Genomic DNA, 20,824 nt, shown 5'->3' with positions numbered 1-20,824 from the left:
ACGCTCTGGTGTAGCAGCAGTGTTCTGCATCTAAAACTGTGATTTTCCACACAGACTCTGGTGTAGCAGCAGTGTTCTGCATCTAAAACTGTGTTTTTCCACACAGACTCTGGTGTAGCAGCAGTGTTCTGCATCTAAAACTGTGTTTTTCCACACAGACTCTGGTGTAGCAGCAGCGTTCTGCATCTAAAACTGATTTTCCACACAGACTCTGGTGTAGCAGCAGTGTTCTGCATCTAAAACTGTGTTTTTCCACACAGACTCTGGTGTAGCAGCAGCATTCTGCATCTAAAACTGTGTTTTTCCACACAGACTCTGGTGTAGCAGCAGCGTTCTGCATCTAAAACTGTGTTTTTCCACACAGACTCTGGTGTAGCAGCAGCGTTCTGCATCTAAAACTGTGTTTTTCCACACAGACTCTGGTGTAGCAGCAGCGTTCTGCATCTAAAACTGTGTTTTTCCACACAGACTCTGGGTTAGCAGCAGCGTTCTGCATCTAAAACTGTGTTTTTCCACACAGACTCTGGTGTAGCAGCAGTGTTCTGCATCTAAAACTGTGTTTTTCCACACAGACTCTGGTGTAGCAGCAGTGTTCTGCATCTGGGTGAGTGTTCTTAGTGTGATTTAACAATAAGCATGTTCACATGTCAGGAGGTGGAGTCGTTCAGGAGGCTTTCACAAGTGTGTAAATGTGAGATTGAAGCAACGGAGACACCGCCGTGAGTCAGAGGACAAAGAGTCCAACCTGCGGATGTTGGTTCATCATCAGAGAGAAGAAGACAAAGAACAGAGGAGATACTGGGCGAAGACTTCGGGAAAGGAAACCCCACTTTGTTCCTCTGATGTAATCTTAGGTTTTACATTTAGAAGTTTGCATAATGTTCACATCCTGTTCACATAAATATCCCACTATGTGATGTACATGTATGTAGAGTTGGATCTGCTGGTTACCAGACATTCGTGTTGAGTAAGGCTCTGTTGCAGCTGATTGTTATAGTTTTTTGGGCGGAAGCCTTTTTAAACAAAAACCTAGGGGTGTGGATGGAGCCTCAAACTGTTTCTGTTCCTTCTTTAACCTCTAACACTACCTCCAGGAAACAACAAACTGCATCCTCACCTCAGATAAAATCAAAATTTCAAAGCCAATGTCAGGATTATAACAAGACACCTGTAAAATTTTTAATTAAAAGACACTAAAATACAAAATTTATGAAGCTATTACTAAAGACATACTCAGGCGGGCTCTCTGTTTTGGCCATGTTTACTATTTCCATGTTGACTGTTTACTGGGAGATTTGTTTTAAAAAATGAAATATGAAATATAAATACACACAATTCATTTTCTGATGACCAAAGAGCCCCATGCTGTACAGGCAGATACACGGAGACTAAAAGCCCTCATGGGTCTCAGCACTACGAGTCAGCCACAAGGTGGCGACCGTGTGTTCGAGCGGAACTTTGTAGCCCCGCCTACAGCAGGGCCTTCCCAATGTTATGCAAATGATTCCAAGATGGCGCCTGGGCCTCGCAGTAGTAAACAGTAGTTGTCTTATGTGACTAAACCTGCAGAAACTGCGAAGGTAAGACACAATCCAGCTTGTAAATGTATAAACGTACGTTTGTTGTTATTGTTATTCTCTCAGTTGATCCCGTGCGTTCTGGTCGTACAGTGATGTGTTTACACAGCTGGAGTCTCAGTGTGTATCTGTGGGATCGTTTGTGTCAATAACGTGACACGAGACGTGTCAGCAGCTCTGCGACTGCAGGGATCATGTGTTTGAAGTGTGTTTTTATTTGTGGAAAAACTGGTTAGCGTTAGCTTACTGCTCTCAGTACATACAGTACATATACAGTACACATACAGTACATATACAGTACACATACAGTACACATACAGTACATACAGTACATACAGTACATACAGTACACATACAGTACACATACAGTACACATACAGTACATACAGTACACATACAGTACACATACAGTACATACAGTACACATACAGTACACATACAGTATACAGTACACATACAGTACATATACAGTACACATACAGTACACATACAGTACATACAGTACACATACAGTACACATACAGTACATACAGTACATACAGTACATATACAGTACACATACAGTACATATACAGTACATATACAGTACACATACAGTACATACAGTACACATACAGTACACATACAGTACATACAGTACACATACAGTACATACTGTATACAGTACACATACAGTACATATACAGTACACATACAGTACATACTGTATACAGTACATACAGTACATATACAGTACACATACAGTACATATACAGTACACATACAGTACATACAGTACACATACAGTACACATACAGTACACATACAGTACACATACAGTACATACAGTACACATACAGTACATACTGTATACAGTACACATACAGTACATATACAGTACACATACAGTACATACAGTACACATACAGTACACATACAGTACACACAGTACATATACAGTACATACAGTACATATACAGTACATATACAGTACACATACAGTACATACAGTACACATACAGTACACATACAGTACACATACAGTACATACAGTACACATACAGTACATACAGTACATATACAGTACATATACAGTACACATACAGTACATACAGTACATACAGTACATACAGTACACATACAGTACACATACAGTACATACAGTACACATACAGTACATATACAGTACACATACAGTACATACAGTACATACAGTACACATACAGTACATATACAGTACATACAGTACACATACAGTACACATACAGTACATACAGTACATACAGTACACATACAGTACATATACAGTACACATACAGTACATACAGTACATACAGTACATATACAGTACACATACAGTACACATACAGTACACATACAGTACATACAGTACATATACAGTACACATACAGTACATACAGTACATACAGTACACATACAGTACACATACAGTACACATACAGTACATACAGTACACATACAGTACACATACAGTACATACAGTACACATACAGTACACATACAGTACATACCCGCTCTCCTGAGCCACAGCTTCCCCTATTTCTCGTTTTATTCTTTTGAAACTTTAGAAGCAGTGATGTTCGTTGACACTGAACAAGCAGCCTTGTCTACCTGCACAGGTGACCATTAGATCCACAGGACTGTGTGTTTTACCTCTGCTGTGCTGGACGTACCTGCATGTGTAGTCACAGGTTAAAAATACAAGCAGAAAAGGTTGTTACTTCTCCGTTTATTGCAGATTGGAGCTTTAAGGACCACCATAAAGTAAATTCCTGGTAGGTATGCTGAATTTGAATCTATGTAAGAAAGTATACTCTCATTTGTAAGAATTTCTTAAAATAAGAAAAATATTTTCCTTTCTTTTAGGAGGTATGTGCAGACATGGACACCCAGCTGGTAGTGCAGTGGGGAAAGTCTGTTGGACTGTTGAGTGAAGCCACAGAGAGAGATGCTGTCAGCATGGACTTCAGTGACCTCGGCTGATTCCCTGTATTTAACCTGAGCAGCCTTGTGTATTTTTATCTATAAGGCCCCCGTATGCAAATGACCACATTATGTTAGTGGCCTCCGTAATACGTGTTCAGGTAATATGGTTGATAATTTTTTATTGCATTGTTGGCCTTTTATATGTCTGTACTGTTGGACTTGCTGTCCTGCTGCTTTTCTTGGCCAGGACACCCTTGAAAAAGAGATGTTATCTTTACCCCTGGTTAAATAATGCTTAAATAAAATAATAATAATAACAAATTCAACCAGAAATGAGAACACCTGGGGGGTCTGCAGGGCCAACAAAACAGCAGACATCTTTATTCAAACATAAACCAGGTGGTGGTTTAATGTTAAGATCATTTTAGCCGAGCTAAATAAATACATCGGTCTTTTGTAATAAATTCTGCAGGGACGTCACCCTGATAAATCTCTGCATTCAAGATACCTGCAAGCTGTTTGTTCATGAGCTGCAAAGATGCACCTGTAAATAGACAGAGCCCGTGGGTAGTTCAGGTGTGCTGGGATTGTCTGGGCCAGCAGTAGCTCAGCGGCTTGGTAAACGGAGGGTGGTCTGTATTTAATTCACAGTTTAATGCAGAGTGACTGTTGTTCTGGACGTTTCTTCACTGCTCAGTTCGAGTTGTGTCAATAAATTAGGAAGGAAAGACCGAATGAAAACATCAACACTCAGAAAACATGTGTCCATCTGTCCAGAATATAAAACCACAGACTGAGGAGGTGCAGGGAGGAGCAGGGAGGATGGGTGAGTCACAGTTTAACGGCTACTCCTCACCCCTCTCCCCCGCCGAGGAGGCCTCCTGGAGAAAGGGGAAGCGAAAAGGGCTGACGGAGAAAAGCGGGCTTCTCATTTTCCTCCTGTTTGTGTCTGTTTGGGAAAAACTCTGAAAAGTCAGCAGTGGCCTTTTCACGCACACACACACACACACACAGCATCATGTGTCTAACCACCTCCACTCGCCGAGGTACACTCAAAGTCCTCCAGGACGCTGCTCTCCAGGAGCTCCATCACATCCGTCGCAGTCGACTCCGCCTGCCTGTCTCTCACTTGTGCAGTGCTTTCAAGGAAAGGATGCTGGAAACTGTGTCTCCCTGAAAAGTTGGCCCTGTAAAAGCTGCACACAAAGCTGTTTCAGGGGACTCAGGGGACCCCAAAATGTGTTTCTATGGGGTTCCCACATGAGGTCACCTGCCAATACTGCCTGCAGCATATACTCCGGTCAGCTGTAACATTACGACCAGTGTTTCCCACAGGATTTTGTGAGACAATGGCAGGTGGACCTTGAACCCTCTGTCTCGGGGGGGTTCAGGGCATCAAAGTTAAAGTCAACTTTGTCAATTCTACCATGTGCAAGGCACACAGAGGATTGAAACTGCGTTTATCTCATGACCCATGGTGAATGCAAGACAAAAACAAATAATTCCATTTAAATTTAAAAGTCAAACAGTAATTAACAAATTATTTAAAAACAGTGCAATAGCACAAATATTGTGCAATATCAGTCCTAGTATCCACAGTGCAAAGTTGGATAGTAGCAGTTATTGTTGCCCCCCTGGAAGAAAATGTTGTACCTAAACCTAAATGTATTAATCTGGTGCACTTTGACATCAAAATAAAGAGGCTAGATCAGTGAAAACTTCCGCTCTTGTAATCAATCTTAATAATAATAAGAAGAAGAAGAAGAAGAAGAAGAAGAACTTTTATTTATAAAGCACTTTCAATCAAAGTGCTTTATAAAAAAAATACATTTAAAATACAAACAGTCCAATAAAAATTCTAATTTAACCACAGTTGCGCCCTGTTAAACAATCTGATCATAAACACGTCGGACAGATAAAAATGTTTTTCCAGCAACCCAAAAAAATTTATTTCCCAACATTTTTGTGTTTTTTTTAACTTTTAATAGACAACTTCTGACATGTTTTATTCTGTGAATATAATCCAGTTAATCTTATTTCTTATTGTGTTAACACCTTATTTTAAAAACCAGACGTGTATCCTCGCGCTAAATTCATCCAGTCCGACCCAGTTTGGTAAATAATGTTCTCGTCCGGCGTAACATGAAGACTTCACAGCCTCTCTTCAGGTAGGACTCTCATACTGCAACACTTGTCTTTGTAAAGAGACAAACTGACAGGATGAAGTCGCTAAGCTTTCGGCCGTTTCACTTACGGTAAAGGGTGGAATACGTGTGCACTCCAAATTTAGCCGCAGCTAGCTGTTCTCGTAAATGAGTGACAGAAACACTCAAAGCTGTTCAAACCCTAAGCTAACGTTACCGTACTGACCTCAAACCATGTTGTGTCTTCAAAAGAAAAGTGGTTATCTCGAGTCGGCGAGCAAAACCCAATGTTGGCGGTCTTTCATGTTATTATGAGAGGAGTTTTAAAACTATGGCGGAACAAATTCGACTGTGGCGGGCCTCCAAAGTCTAGCTAATTAATGGGAAACACTGATTACGACCACCTGTTGGTTATAACATGGGTTTCTCTCCCTGTTGCCGCCAACACCAGCCCTGACCCGTGGAGGTCTGGACTCCACTGTGATGTTCTGTGTTCTGACTCCTTTCATCAACTTCTTCAGAAGTTTAATCTACATTAGCTCATCTGTTGGATTGGACTACATGGTCCGGCCTTGAAAAGGAAACTCGACACTTAGTAATGATGGATATTCAATCTTTGTCTGTCATAAAGTAAGTAGGACTCATATTTCACCATGCTATATTAACCACTGTTTTATGAAATGATCTATTTCTATAGTAATACACACACGCAGTATTACTTCATCATATTACACATTATTCTGATGTTATAGAATTAATCACACCACTGAGTCACATCTCTGCAGAAAGCACTGCAGTGTGCGTATTTGGCCATGTATGCGCACTTTGTATTTGTACTGTCCTGGCCTGTACTTGGTAATCGAAAGAAAACTTTAGTTTTTAAGCTCAACTTCAAAATCACGTTTCGCAATAGGAAACCACAAGTGTATCATCACTGGGATATTTTTAGTAAATATAGCACGTTTAACTTTGAGAATTTAGTTTTGTTTTCAGGTTTCAAGTTTATTCATGCAGTTTGTTTCAACAACAAGGTCCTTCAAAGTGCTTTACATAAAGCATGAGAGCAACACAGGGAAATGTAAACAAATAAATAAATACAATTTTAAAATGAGTTAAATGGAAAATGAAACAAGATGCTCAGTGCCTGTATGGTGTTACAGTGCCCTGGTTCTATGGTTATGTAAAGATGTGTGTCGTCTGCATAATAATATGTTCATCCATAAACTGATCCAGTGGAAGCATGTAGATTAAACTGAGAAAGAAAAAGTTCATGTTTTCGCAATTACTTCAAACTGCTTGACACATTTAGGTGACAGAAACTGAAATCTCCAGTGGGTGAATCTGCCATGACAGTTAGTCCAAGTCTACCTCTGAATATACCGTTTCTAAATCTACTGTTTCAGGATAAGTCAATAAAGAAACCTAGCCAGCAGGGCGGGGGTCAGAGGTCAAGGAGACACTCAGGGGTCAGAGAGGACGGCCTCCATGTTTGTTGATCTTCACATGTTTCTGGTTGTTTGTGTCAGAGGGCCACTAACAGGAAGATAAAGGAGTGCTAACAGGAAGATAACGTCTCACCTGATGGCTGCAGATACGACGCCAGACGCTGACTCGACTGACCCTCAGAGCTGAATGTTGTGAACACGGTCTGTCTCAGCTCGGCTCTCACGATGCTGAAATATGACAGCAGTAAAATATGAACAGGCAGCAGCAGCTCCTACAAACTAAATTATACTGCTTTAATACAGTAAGTACTGATGAAATTCACATCATTTTACTGCAGTAACATTTCACTGCAAGACTTTTACTTGTAACAGAGTATTTTAAGGTGCAGTATTAGTACTTTTACAGCAGTAACATTTGAATGCAGGACTTTTACTTGTAACAGTATTTTACGGTGCAGTATTAGTACTTTTACTGTAGTCACATTTGAATGCATGACTTTTAACATAATATTTTTTCAGTGCGGTATTAGTACTTTTACTGCAGTAACATTTGACACTTTAACTGCAGTAAAGGCTCTGAGTACTTCCTCCTCCGCTGCACTTTTGACCATAAACATCTCGTCTAGTAAAAATGAGTGTTGTTTTCTTTCCCAGTTGTGACATCACACTGAAGGGCAGTTTTGATTGGCTTGTTTGAATTATGTAATCAAATAAAGGAGCGGAGAACATGAAAATCCTTTCTGTTGCGTCTTCAGGAGCGTGCTGCCCCCAGCTGACGTTTCCTCTTTTCATTTGAACAGATCCCAGACTGATTGCCGTTACCATGGTAACCAGAGTTTGTCATCATCGTTTTCATAAAGAAGCGTTTGTTTGGCGCTCGGTTCAGATGAAGAAGAAGAACAATCTTTTGTGTGTGGATCTCTGCTGTTTACATTCCTGTTTGAGTTTGAGCAAACATGAAACCACACACACACACACACACACGTACACAAGTTCACACACACGTACACACACGTTCACACACACGTAGATGCACCCACAATAAAAACTGAAAACAAGGAATACTGAGTGACACACTTTCTGTATCACACCGTCATCACATGCTGACTGTCACACTGTGGCTGCTGCTGCACATGTCGATCATTTGATTTATAGATTTATTGGATCAACAGAGCTCCAAACGTCAGTCTTTAGTTCCCAGAGTCCAAACTGGTGCCTGTGTGTGTGTGTGTGTGTGTGTGTGTGTGTGTGTGTGTGTGTGTGTGTCAGTGTTTAGATGAAACAGCTGACTGATGCAGCGTCACATGTTCTATAGTCAGAGCTGAAACTTGTGTGCAGATAATAAACAATATGATCCACATAAGCTACAACGAGCTCAGCTGCTGCTGACTCATCAATACTGCAACGTCTGACTCTGCAGACTGAACATGCACGGGCCGATGTGCTCAACATGTAACATGTAATGCTTTAGAGAACTCCGACTGCTTTGTATTGTAACGTAACACACGTTAGTAATCAGTTGTTAAGTTATGTTTTTTTAAAATAATCAGTCTGGCACTGTAAAAAGTTCACCGTATTTCTTTCTGTTGCTGCAGAAACCAAAAAAAGAAAATATAGACATATTTGTGGGTTCAAACCTTTTTTCGATATTACGATTTCAAAATTGTTTCACACACAAGGTTTAACATCGTTATGGAAGACATCTTGCGAGTTTTGTAATGACTGGACAAACATTTTCGTACTCATTTACAGTAATTAATTAATTAGTGTTATGTCACGCCCATTTCTTGCATTTGTAGCGCCCCCTATTGGTCGACTTCAATTAAACTTTTAGTGTATGTGTGAGGTTCTTATGTGGACACATCCTGTAAGTTTTGTTTAGATTGGACAAAAGCATTCTGATTTGTAGCCTGATGTGAGGACCATCACTCGCAGCTGTTTTTGTATTACAGCTTTTTAACAGAAGTCATCTGGTAACAAGTTACTTAAAACTCTGGTTGTTATGCGTGTGTCTGAAAAGTTGAAATTAACTTAGCTCTCTCTTTGATCTTTAACTCTTCACGTCTGCCTTCCACCTGGTCCTCAGCAGAACAGCATGATGGGAAAACAAGCGCTCACATCACACCGTGGTTTCTGGTCATCAGAGAGAAACCGCAGAATCTCACAGATAGTTAGTCAGCGAGGAGACTGGACTTCCCAGCCTCCCTCCTGCTTCCACTGACGCTCATCAGGTTTAACGAGATGACATCTGATTGGCTGGGAAGCTTCAGTTGTTAAAAACCCCAGCGTGAGGAGGGAGGGTCCGCCTCTGTCAGCCATATTTGTGGTTTGTGGAGGAGATGAGAATTGCAGAGCGTTAATAAAGGAGCTGCTTGTCATTCTGTCTGCTGCTCTCTCTGTTCTCTGCTGGAGCGTCTTAGTTTCATCTCGCCACTCTAACTCATCCAAAGCTTTTTCATCATCATTAATATGAAGCCTGTTTGTCTCGGAGGACTTCACAGTCACACATGCCGAAACAATGAAAACCACAAAGAATGAGAGCGACACAAATCACATCTACATGGAAAGTCTTTAATGACACTCCAAAACAACATGAAAACATGTCAAACAGAATTACACGACGCAGATTATTAAACAGGTTTTTACGAGCTGAAAGGCTCGTGATAAATGCACATTTCATTGTTCAGAAATAAAAACAGGATTTACAGATGTCTTTGATAATTAAGGAATAAATGATGGTGTTCACAAATTCATTTTCCCTCCACAAATAAGCGCCACCCAGCTTGAATAAATGTCAGCGTTCAACATAATTTATATACATACAGTTTATAGCGTATATTATAAAGGCAACACTTTTGTTCTTGCCCCCATTCATCATGAGCTGAACTCAAAGATCTAAGACTTTTTCTATGTCCACAAAAGGCCTATTTCTCTAAAATATTGTTCACAAATCTGGAAAAATCTGTTAGTGAGCACTTCTCCTTTGCCAAGATAATCCATCCACCTCACAGGTGTGGCATATCAAGATGCTGATCAGACAGCATGGGGATTGCACAGGTGTGCCTTAGGCTGGCCACAATAAAAGGCCACTCCAAATGTGCAGGTGTGGTGACACGTGCACTGTGGTTGTGAGGCCGGTTGGATGTACTGCCAAATTGTCTGAAACGCCCTTGGAGACGGCTTATGGTAGAGAAATGAACATTCAGTTCACGGGTAACAGCTCTGGTGGACATTCCTGCAGTCAACATGCCAACTGCACGCTCTGTGGCATCGTGCTGTGTGATGGAACTGCACATTTTGGAGTTGCCTTTTATTGTGGCCAGCCTAAGGCACACATGTGCAATCCCCATGCTGTCCATCTTAACTCCTCCCTCAGAGAGTCAAACACACGGAGTCTTCAGTCAGTAACAGATCTTGCAGTTTAATATTTCAGAAACTGATGTGCAATATTCTCTGTTCTTTCTCCAATACCGCAGTTTTTAAGTATTTTTAATTCATTCCACTTCAACACGATCTTTACTCACTATTATTACCACTATTTAATATTATTTATCATCACACTTCTGCCATGTAGCCGACTGTAAAATACTTTACAATTTCACACTCTTATTTATATTTTTTGAGTGTAAACTTCTTTATTTTTTATTTACCACATTTCTATTATTGTTTTAATCCTTTAGACTTTGATGTACAATGTGACTCAGTGATTTCCCCTCAGTTATCAAAGAATTTCTGATTGTGATCACATCTGCACGGCGGAGACTCTGGTCCGTCCTTGGTTCCCCGTGTCACTTCCTGTCACACTGACCTCACTGCCCAGTCATGAGGCTGGTGTGTGAGTGTGTTACTATTGATACCATCCAGTTGTAAAGGTCAGACAGTCTGTCAGGCTGTTTCCATCACAGTCTGCGCACACTATCTGTGATTAAAGGTGGGTTTCCACTCTGACTGGCTGCTTCTTGACCCTTTGCTGAGAAAAGGCAAATCCTCCCTGACCTGCTGAGGTCAAAGGTCAGCTATCTGAATGTTTAAACTCACCTTTGGATGGAGATTAGTCCTGGTCCGCTGGGCCCAGTTGCATTTCCTGTCTCTTAAAATTAAAGCACCCCCACGCTGGCTGTTATCATTATCATTAACAGCCTACGTTGTTATGTGTGGTCCCATTTAGAGCGCTGGAAATCCGGATTTGGTAATCCTGGAAAGTTTGTATCTGGATGAGGGTGATCCAATCCAGTGTTGCTTTGAAAAACCGGCACAAAAGTAAGAGGGGTTTCGTGATCCTGGATAGCAAAACGTGGGATTTTCAAATCTGGATCATTGGGATCCAGATTAAACTTTTTGAACCACTGGGCCCTGGAGAAAGTTTTAGCCTCAGTCTGCTGCTGCAACAGGTTCACGTAAAGACTCATTCACCAGATACGAACCTTTTTAACATTCACCAACCTTAACATTCATCCTGAATCAAGTCTTCAAAACGTAACATAGAGTTTATTTTACACCGTGTAGACTAAAGAAACAGACTGTTAGCACACTCCGATTCTCGATGTTCAACACGGCCTGGATCAGAAATGTGATACTGTCAAGCTTCATGTACAAACACAGCGCCTTCTTTCATCTGCATTAGTGGAACAAACATATCATGAAGCATCAGGTACCTCTAAAGGAAATAAAAGATTCAGGGTTAGCGCTCTAACCTTTTCAAACATACCGCCTTCACTGTGTCAATATGGTTTATCACGGTTGTTGGATTCTGGCTAACTCCATCGATCTTTTCTCCCGTCTTCTCATCCTGTTCTTGCACGTTACACTGAGTGTTTGTTATTGAATGTACATGCTCGGATGCACATGCTCACATAAGTCAACACCTTCCCACTGCTCCGCCGTCTGTGTGGCCTGGCCTGTAGCCAACTTTGAGCTTGTGATATTTATCAAGTCGTAGCGTTTTAATGGCTGGATCATCCGCAATTGCTCCTCCTAGTTCTTCACTGGAAACCTGCTTCCCCTGAAAAATCATCCAGCGTGCAGCTTCCCTGCACGACTGTGTTCACTCTATTACTATGGGTTTCGTTTAAAATGTTACGATACCAGTACCCTTACAGTGATAACGATACCAACGTAGTACGTCATTCGATAACTTGCATAAAATGCCACCTGTTGAAGCCGTAGTAGCTGATTGGTTCGCGTATTATTATTTTTACTGTTATGGACAAGCAAAGTGATCTATTTTATTTTTTTCTTGTTTCAAATAACTGCTACATAAAAGTTTTGGTAAACAGATCCTGCTCGTCCTGATTAGTTCATCCTCACAGGTAGTTTTATATATGGGGAAAGACTGCAGCGAGGAAACAGTTTAGGAAACGAAGTTAAGGTGATTTTTTTACGCGTGTGTTGAACGTAAACAACAGAAAATGATTGAGTTAACTTTTGTTTAATAAATTGAAGTGAAAGATCTCCGAGTGCTTTTGCCTTTAATGGTGAGTCAAACCTCCAAAAACGAGTCAGAGTCTGTTTAAAGTCACTAAAGACTCTCAGACAGAGTAAAGAGAAGCTGCACGTCCAGCCGATCAAACCAGCTGCACCTGAAGCAGCAGCAGCTGCAGCTGGAGGCCAACAGTGTTGGCGACGGTGTTGTACCAGCATCGAAGCTGCACGTGCAAAGTTTGTCCTGATGGTGGCGCTAGAGGAAACATCATGTGGTCTTTACAATTATCGTCTGGACCAGTACATTTTTACATTTCTTAAAGTACAAGCAAAAAGGTCCCCAAAACCCATAGTGATGAATCGTCAGGCTTACTCTGGGAAACGTGAGTAGCTACAGTAGATTTGAGGACATGTAGCCGCTGGTTGTTACATAAAATATGTCTTGTTCTAGACCAACAGTTTCTTCTTGTAGCTCAGATCACACAAGTTCGTAGAAAGGAACTGACACCAGCAGCTGCCTGGAAGGAAATCAATCTACAAACTGATGGTTTTAGCCTGCAAAAAACCACTGATGTGGTCCTTTAAAAACAAGTTGCGTCTGATATCATTCATTATCTGCTCTAAAGCCCACTACATAGAGTGTTCACCATTTTGTAAAGTCAGTTGAGGTTCCAAATATCCCATCCTGGGTTTGATTCCCACCACGACATCCACCATTGGTCCCTGAGCAAGACACTTAACCCGTCGTGCTGCAGAGTCAGTCGCCTTTTGGGCCAACACAGCGTGGGAAACACGCTTCAGGGTCCTGGCCAATCAGAAGACAGTGGGCTTTTAGTGAGGTGGGCTGAAATCAGAGGCTGAAATGAGGGCCTGCATGAAGGGCCAGTATAAGATATGTCTAAATCATGCAAAGCTGCCATACAGGAGTCACAGAGCACCAGTATAATATAGATTATAGAGCCAAGAAACGTAAACACACATTTTTGTCTGGTTTCCAGCTGCTCCCTTCCCTTCTAACCTGCTGGCTGTGGAATCATCAGCTAATTTAAGTGATTGACCTTAAACATTCATGTACGCACAGGGGATGAAGCAGCAGCAGCTCTCAGAGCCTCGCGGGTTAAACTGTGAGTGGCTTAGAGGGAGTTTATTAAGTGTGTGTGCCTGTTTCCTGAACACAGAAACACACATGGCGCCGCTGACCCTCAGTGCACTCTGGGAGAGATGAATGTTCTGTCCGATATGTTGCAGAAAAACTTAATCCAGGCAGCTTTATGTTTACCTCAAAAAGCATTCTTGTTGATTTAAAGTAGCTGCACAGGAACGTTAATTAACAGCAGATAGTTATTTTATTCTGAAGGCTCACAGAAAGGATCCATCACAGGACAACTTCAGGAATGTGTGGGTGGATTTCTGCTTCACCTCAGTGTGTGTGCGTGTGTGTGCGTGTGTGTGTGTGTAGCCTGTTAGCCTGTTAGCCGCTGTTAGCTGCCGGCCCGGTTTAGCTGCGGTAAGCTCATTGTGGTTTTGCATCTATAGAAGCTGCGATTAGACTCAAATACAAAAGGCCTTTTCTTCATCAGCGCCGGCATCCGTCGGCCTCGCCAGCAGCTTATACTCCTGCAAAAGGTCACCAGCTGGTTGGGAGGGTTGACGAGAGATTTACATTCAGATTTACATCCACAGGAACAGCAGCAGAGGGGGGGTCAGGCTCCCTGGATGAAGGGAATCAGAGAACAGCAGTTTGTGGCGATTAAAGGGAGCGTGCTGGTGTTTGGACCAATCAGCAGCCACTTCATGTTTAAGTGATTTTCAAAGTAAGGTTCAGGGACCTCCATGGGTCTGTGACTCGTCCTTAGGGGTCATTTAAAACATTTCTTCTGATAAAATATTTCAGCTTTTTAGAAAAATACAGTTAGCTATTGAGTTTTATGTAACTTTATACTTCTACATCTCTCAAATACTATTTTAACAGCTTTAGTTACTAGTTACTTCGGAGATAGAGATTATTATTTCAAAATATAAATCAACAAATTATGATCTGTTGTTATAGATAAAGCTACCAGAAGTATTCTTTATAGCTGCAACTGTAGACTCACTCAAACATGCATGCATCAATTATTAATTAGAATCCAGTGGTCCAATAACTAAATCTTTTATTCTGAAATGGGCCATTCTGCATAATGAATACTTTTACTTTTTGTACTTTATGTACATTCAGCTACACTTGAGGATGCCAAGGATCAGCACTTCATCACTTTGCAAAGTTTTAAAGTAAAGTTTGTAGATATTTTTCATTTCATTCCTTTATTTATTTTTTTGACGTAAAGTCTTAATGAGGTTTGTTTTGTTTTTTTATCTCACCAGCACAATCAATTCTTAATCCGTAATTATAATTAGGTGTTTTGTTGCTGTGCAAACAAATAAACAAACAATCTTAAACGCTGTGGTTACATTAAAGGCAGATTTATATTATATTATTATTATTTATTATTATTATTATTATTATTATTATTATTAGGCTTTGTGGATTAAAAATATTTCAGTTTAACTACAACAACCAACACATTCTCACTCCCAACTCATCACATTTGGACGCTTGGTCAACACCCGTTGGCGTGAGGTTTTTAACGCCCTGCCTTTTGTTGTGTTGTTTTTGCACGTGTAGGGCTCCGTGGTCAACTAGGGAAGAATCAATATGCTAAATTGAAATAAATAAATCAAAATATGCAACATGCAGGTAGACTTTCAAAATAAAACTATTAGTTAACGAATTTGAAACGTTGCAATTTGGCTACATTAAGGCACCAAAACCACTTTGTTAGGTTGTGGAAAAGATTGTGGTTTGGGTTAAAATAACTACACAAGCTACTTAACTTAAATAACGTGATTTGCGTAACTTACGTAACTAAAAACAATCAATGTTGACTTTTTGTTTCATGCAGGATTCTTCTGGGTGAAAGTCTGTTTTCTGACCCACTAGTCCACCAGAACCCCTTACTGGGACTTTTCTGTTACTTCAACACATTCCCATCTCAGGGTGTCAAATAGCAACACTTTCAGAAAGCCCGACAAAGCGTTGGTATCTGATGCACAAGGTACCCTCTGGGTCCGTTTGAAACGCCGCAGTGTGCGAGTGAATTTGTGACCCCAGGGTTAACCGGTCGACATGCAGACAATCATGAGCCTCTTTCACACGGAGATCCCACAATTAACGCAGAAAGAAAACCCGCCAACACGCAGCATTCGCTCATTCATCCTAAACCAGCGTTAGCGGCATAATCCTTCAACCAAGCTTGCTTTCACATGGCGATGCGGCTTTCCGAAACCAGCGGCGCAGAAACTGTGGCTTTTCACACAGACATCATTCCGGTTCTGTTACGACCAACGTTCCCGGCTCAGAGGTATGTGATGCGTCTTCTGTTATTTATACCAGGCCCAGGCGTGGGTCTTGGGTCTTGAATCTTTTTTTGCAGGTTCCCAAAACTGTCTCTCTCTGGAGGAGGATAATCATCATGTCTTTACTGTGTTAAACTGAAATAAGAAACTCACACACGTTCTTTGCCAGGCTCGTTGTTTTGGTTTGTAAATTTCCCAGAGCTTTCCTGCTACTTGGCGCTGCAGTTTAGAGTCAGAACAGACCAGTTAACAAACCATTTTAACGTTTAGAGAGAAGCAAAACAAACAGATGGAAAGTCACAGAGAGGCCTTTTCCCACCTTTCAGTCTCTCCGTTCAGCCAACAGCAACATCAGATCGGCAGCTTTACGTTGGTTCTGCCGCCACACGCTCACGTGTTTATTGCAATTTTCCTGTTAGATGCTTGAGATGCGACGGATTCTCACTTTTGCTGTGGTTAATTCTTGGACCAGAGAGTGATTTACACCTGCTGAAGGTGGATGTGCTCGTGTTAAAAGTAGAGTTAGAGGAGAAATGCAGAAATGTGTGTTAGAAGGAGGAAGTGAATCGTTCTGAAACTGGTTTTATTGGCAAAAAAACACAACTACAAATTTCACATATAAGATGAAAATACACACATACAAAATACAAGCATGGACGAGTCTACCGGCAAGCAGAGCAGCATGTTTTACAAACCAAGAGCGAACTATAATATCAGACAAACAGTCAACACACAACACGAGTTCACGATGCTGATAGCATCACCAGAGTAAAGTGGGGAAACTGCTCTGCAAGGAAAACACATGGCTCACATAAAATGACATGCAGCAGTCTGACTTTCCACAGGCTCATAGGGGAACTCTTTATTTCATATCAGAGTCTTCGGTTTGAAACATTAAAGAACTTTTGTTTTCCTCCAAAATAAATATGCAGCATTTTGGAGGGAAAACAACAACAAACAATTCTTTGTGTTCTTCTCTTCTCTTCTTCCATCTCAACACTTCTTTTGTGTCGTCATCCACCGCTCGTGTCTGTCATCTGCCTCATGCGCTCTAACATAACAACACTAAACTATTCATAGTGTATTTATGTACTTTGGAATATTTGTGTTTCCCTCCTTTAATGTGTGCTGTGTGGTTTTTTTCATCAGTCGACTATTAATATACAGAACTGTAGAAACGTCCACAGCCGGTGTGGAAAAATGAAAAGTAAGAATGCTTTCAAAACTAGATTATATTAATCAATTAACAAATGTGATGTGAGTGAACAAAAGAGAAATCTCAGGACCACAGTGTTGAAACTAAACGCTTAGTAGTATAATAATAATAATAATAATAATAATAATAATATAATAATAATGGATTGCATTTATAAAGCACTTTATCTTAGATACTCAAACAGTTTAAGAAGTATTTTTATTGTGGTGATGATATTATCTGCCTGCTGAATAAACTAAATAATTACAGAGTGAGCTCAGATGAGGAAGCTGCCTGAAGACGTTTCCTCGTGACTCATCTTTCCCGCTGAGTGACCTTCGGTTAGGTTTGAGTTTCGCCCTCATCCGTAGGCGTCTTCAGGCTTCAGCAGCAGACGAAGTTCTCTGATGTTTTACTTCAGTAAAAGTAGTAATACCATTCTGTTACAAGTAATAGTCCTGCATTTTGAATGTACCTTAAGTAAAAGTACATAAGTATTAACATCAAAATATACTAAAATACCAAAAGCTGGTGAAGTACTTTATATTCTGCTGCATGGCTTCCTCTATATTAATACATCGTCATCTGAAAGAATAAAAGAGTAACTGGCAACTAAAGCTGGAGTCGAGTACAAGTATAAAGTAGCAGAACATGGAAACACTCAAGTAAAGTATCTCAAAGTTGTACTTAAGTCCAGTACTTTGGTAAATTAGTACTTCCACCACTCGGAAGAGCAGCAGGTGTGTGGAGGCAGGGACGGGCCTCCACACACCTGCTGCATTTATTTAAAAGACTTTATTTCAATTTGTTATAAATTAAACTCCAACAGTTTTTACAAGTACAGCCGGTACATTAGATCATAGAAAGGAATTTAATTGGCAGCTATTCTGATAATCGTTGAAGTCATTTTTCATGTGAAAACGTTTCATGTGAAGATTTGCTGCTTTTCCTTTTGATTATTTTAATGTGTTTTTAATCATTCTGAAGTTCGGACTGACAGAACAAACACTGTGAAGGAGTCACTCTGGGCTCTGACAACATTTCTCACTATTTATATGATTTAAAAATCAATTAATGGAGAAAATAATCAGCAGGTTGATCCAGAATGAAAATAATGATTAGCTGCAACTGATGCAAATAGTTCAATCTAAACCAGCTAAATCCTGCTTTACATGAATGCATGCGGAAAAATAATTATTTAATGATATAATAAATAACAGTAGAACAGTCACAGGGAACGTTTTACTTGCTGCTTTAAGAACTTACGTAAAAAACAATTTCCTGATTACACTTACATACATTTTCAATACATAGCTTTTATTTAACAGAGTATTTCTTTCAGTGAGGTATTAGTACTTTAACTTAAGTAAAGGCTCTGAATACTTCATCCACCGCTGGTTGTAGCTCACAACTTCTCGTCAAGTGTGAGTGTGAGATGGGGGTGGCTGTTTTTTGTTTAGTGAGACTTCTTAAATAATTTTGCTATGGAACGAGACCACGTCGGGCGCTGTATTTTAAAACGCACGCCTGAAAGTCGTTCTCCCTCTGTTGCTAGTCTGAAGGAGATTGGAGGCGGAGCTGGGAGCATGGAGAGGAAGAGGAGAGGAGGCGAGGGAGCGGCGCAGGTGTGAGCTTGTAGCCTTCAACTGGTTTCATATGTCAGATTTCTCAGAGTGATCAGCTGAGTCAGTGTTCTGGTGAAGGCATCGATCAAACAGACCGATAGATAGAAGAAGCGATTTCACTTTGGAAAAGTAATTTTATCATTTTTCAAATACAGTAGTTTATTTTGAGACACTTAAAATGAGGGTGTTTGGTGTAGAGACCCCCCATGTTTATAGTTTGTATGTAAATAAAAGTACTTCAAGTCCAGTGAAAAACCTTACATGGTACAAAAGTAGGTTTCAAAAGTGTTTCATTTCCTTCCACTGAATTAAGAGATTTACTATTTTCAGAGAGTTATTCTTCAGCAGTGGAAGGAAATGAAACCTATTTCTGCAGTTAACACGTTGGAACAGCCTGTTACCACCCTCAGAAGCTTTATTTGGACAATAATATATATATTCTATATAAAATTAATGAAGGAAGACAGAGCAGCAGGTCATCTGTTGATCCTACAGGGAAATAATGAACAAAACTCCTTCATGTATTTGTTCATTTTAGATCTGAAAATGTCTGTTTTGGTGACATAAACGTTGTTTTTAACTTTGGTACCATTTAAGATTTTTCCCTGACCTACTTAGATTTACAGAAGAACTACAAACATGTGGCTGTTTCTGTAGATGTATCTTGGTACAGGAGGACAGCAGAGGAGGCGGGGCCATCTCCGGCTTCTCACCTGAATCCTCTCATTGTTAGCGAGGGCGGACATGAAGGGTTCTCAGGGTCTTGCAGGCGTTCACATGTACAGAAGATGATTCAGATGTGAAACATTCATTTCTCAGTAAGTCACAAAGTCGACTGTTTAAAGCAGCAGTTAGCTCTGTGGGCGGCGAGTCAGCACATCCACAGCAGATGATGAGTGAAACACACTTTACGGAGGGGGAAGTACTCACATCCTTTAAAGTAAAAAGTACAAATACCGCTGCGTAAAAATACTCAATTTAAAAGTCTACTTGAGCTAAAGTATGCAGGTATTTTACATTTACATTTACTCGTGACGCTTTTATCCAAAGCAACTTCCATTTGAGGAACAACAAGCAATAAAGTAAGAGATCTACGAGTGACAATAAATACTAGTCTGAGCTATTAGCACGTAGATGGATAGAAGAAGAGTAATTTGCAGGATTTGAGAGACTAAATTATAAAACATTATTACTTTTGCACATGGTCTTTATTATTCGTTTGTATTTGTATACCTGGTCAATTTTTATATGTTTTATACGGATATATTTTTGTGTATTCCTTGTACGTGTAAAGCTGATAAAGCTAATCCTGATTCAGATTATTATTACTGACGTGTTAAAATGCAATGTTTTATTGCTGAAGCTGATTCAAGGTATTTTATAACAATAAAACCAAACTCACAGACATTGTCACTCACTTTTGCCTCATTAGACCTTTTCTTAAGACTGTATAGCGTCCTGTCGGTGCTGTGTGATACTTTAAACTGCATTCTGTGCATTAGTACACAGAGTCTGCTGACCCTATATGAAGGTCTACTCAGTCACAGCCTCTAATCTATAATACTGCGTCTTATGCTAGTACAGCTGTCAGATAAATGTAGTACCTAAAATATAATATTTCCCTCTGAACTGCGGTGGAGTAAAAGTACAAGGTAGCATCACGTTCACCAGCGTATCGCCATAGCAGTTGTTTTCATTTCCCCTCCGTGTATTAGCGACAGTAAGGTAGTATTTATTTGTAAAGCTACCTGCATGCGGTAGCTGACCAGTGATTGGCAGTTTGAAACGTTCAGCCTATTCTTATATCCAGTCAGATAGATATTACGTCAGATACCTACGCTTTCTCAGGTCCTTTAGCGTCCTAAATCATTGCTAACGTTAGCTATATAGCGTTAGCTAACAATGCTAGCATGCTAGCATTGACATCCCCCCCGATGTTCTTTACTGCTAACCTTTACCATCATTAATTAAATATGCATGTGAAATGGTTAACCTCCTTTGTGTTGCTTAGTCTGTCTGGGATTCTATCATATCAGCAGAGCAAGTAGCAAGTGAACAGCAGATTATAGGGCGGGGAGGTTCTGGAAAGATATTA

The 20,824-nt window shown here is 40.4% G+C and overlaps 1 long non-coding RNA gene across 1 annotated transcript; it reads left to right on the top strand.

Annotated features, from left to right (window-relative positions):
• Positions 1 to 3,295: 3,295 nt before the first annotated feature.
• Positions 3,296 to 4,001, top strand: LOC119890715. Its single transcript, XR_005442288.1, has 2 exons — positions 3,296 to 3,352; positions 3,444 to 4,001. It is a non-coding gene; the product is annotated as an uncharacterized LOC119890715 (long non-coding RNA).
• Positions 4,002 to 20,824: the final 16,823 nt, after the last annotated feature.

This window comes from Micropterus salmoides, unplaced genomic scaffold (genome assembly GCF_014851395.1).
Source record: "Micropterus salmoides isolate LMB-PRFRI ecotype aquatic unplaced genomic scaffold, ASM1485139v1 Ms_hic_scaffold_6, whole genome shotgun sequence".
Taxonomy (NCBI): Eukaryota; Metazoa; Chordata; class Actinopteri; order Centrarchiformes; family Centrarchidae; genus Micropterus; species Micropterus salmoides.
This window is presented reverse-complemented; position numbering and strand designations above follow the sequence as displayed.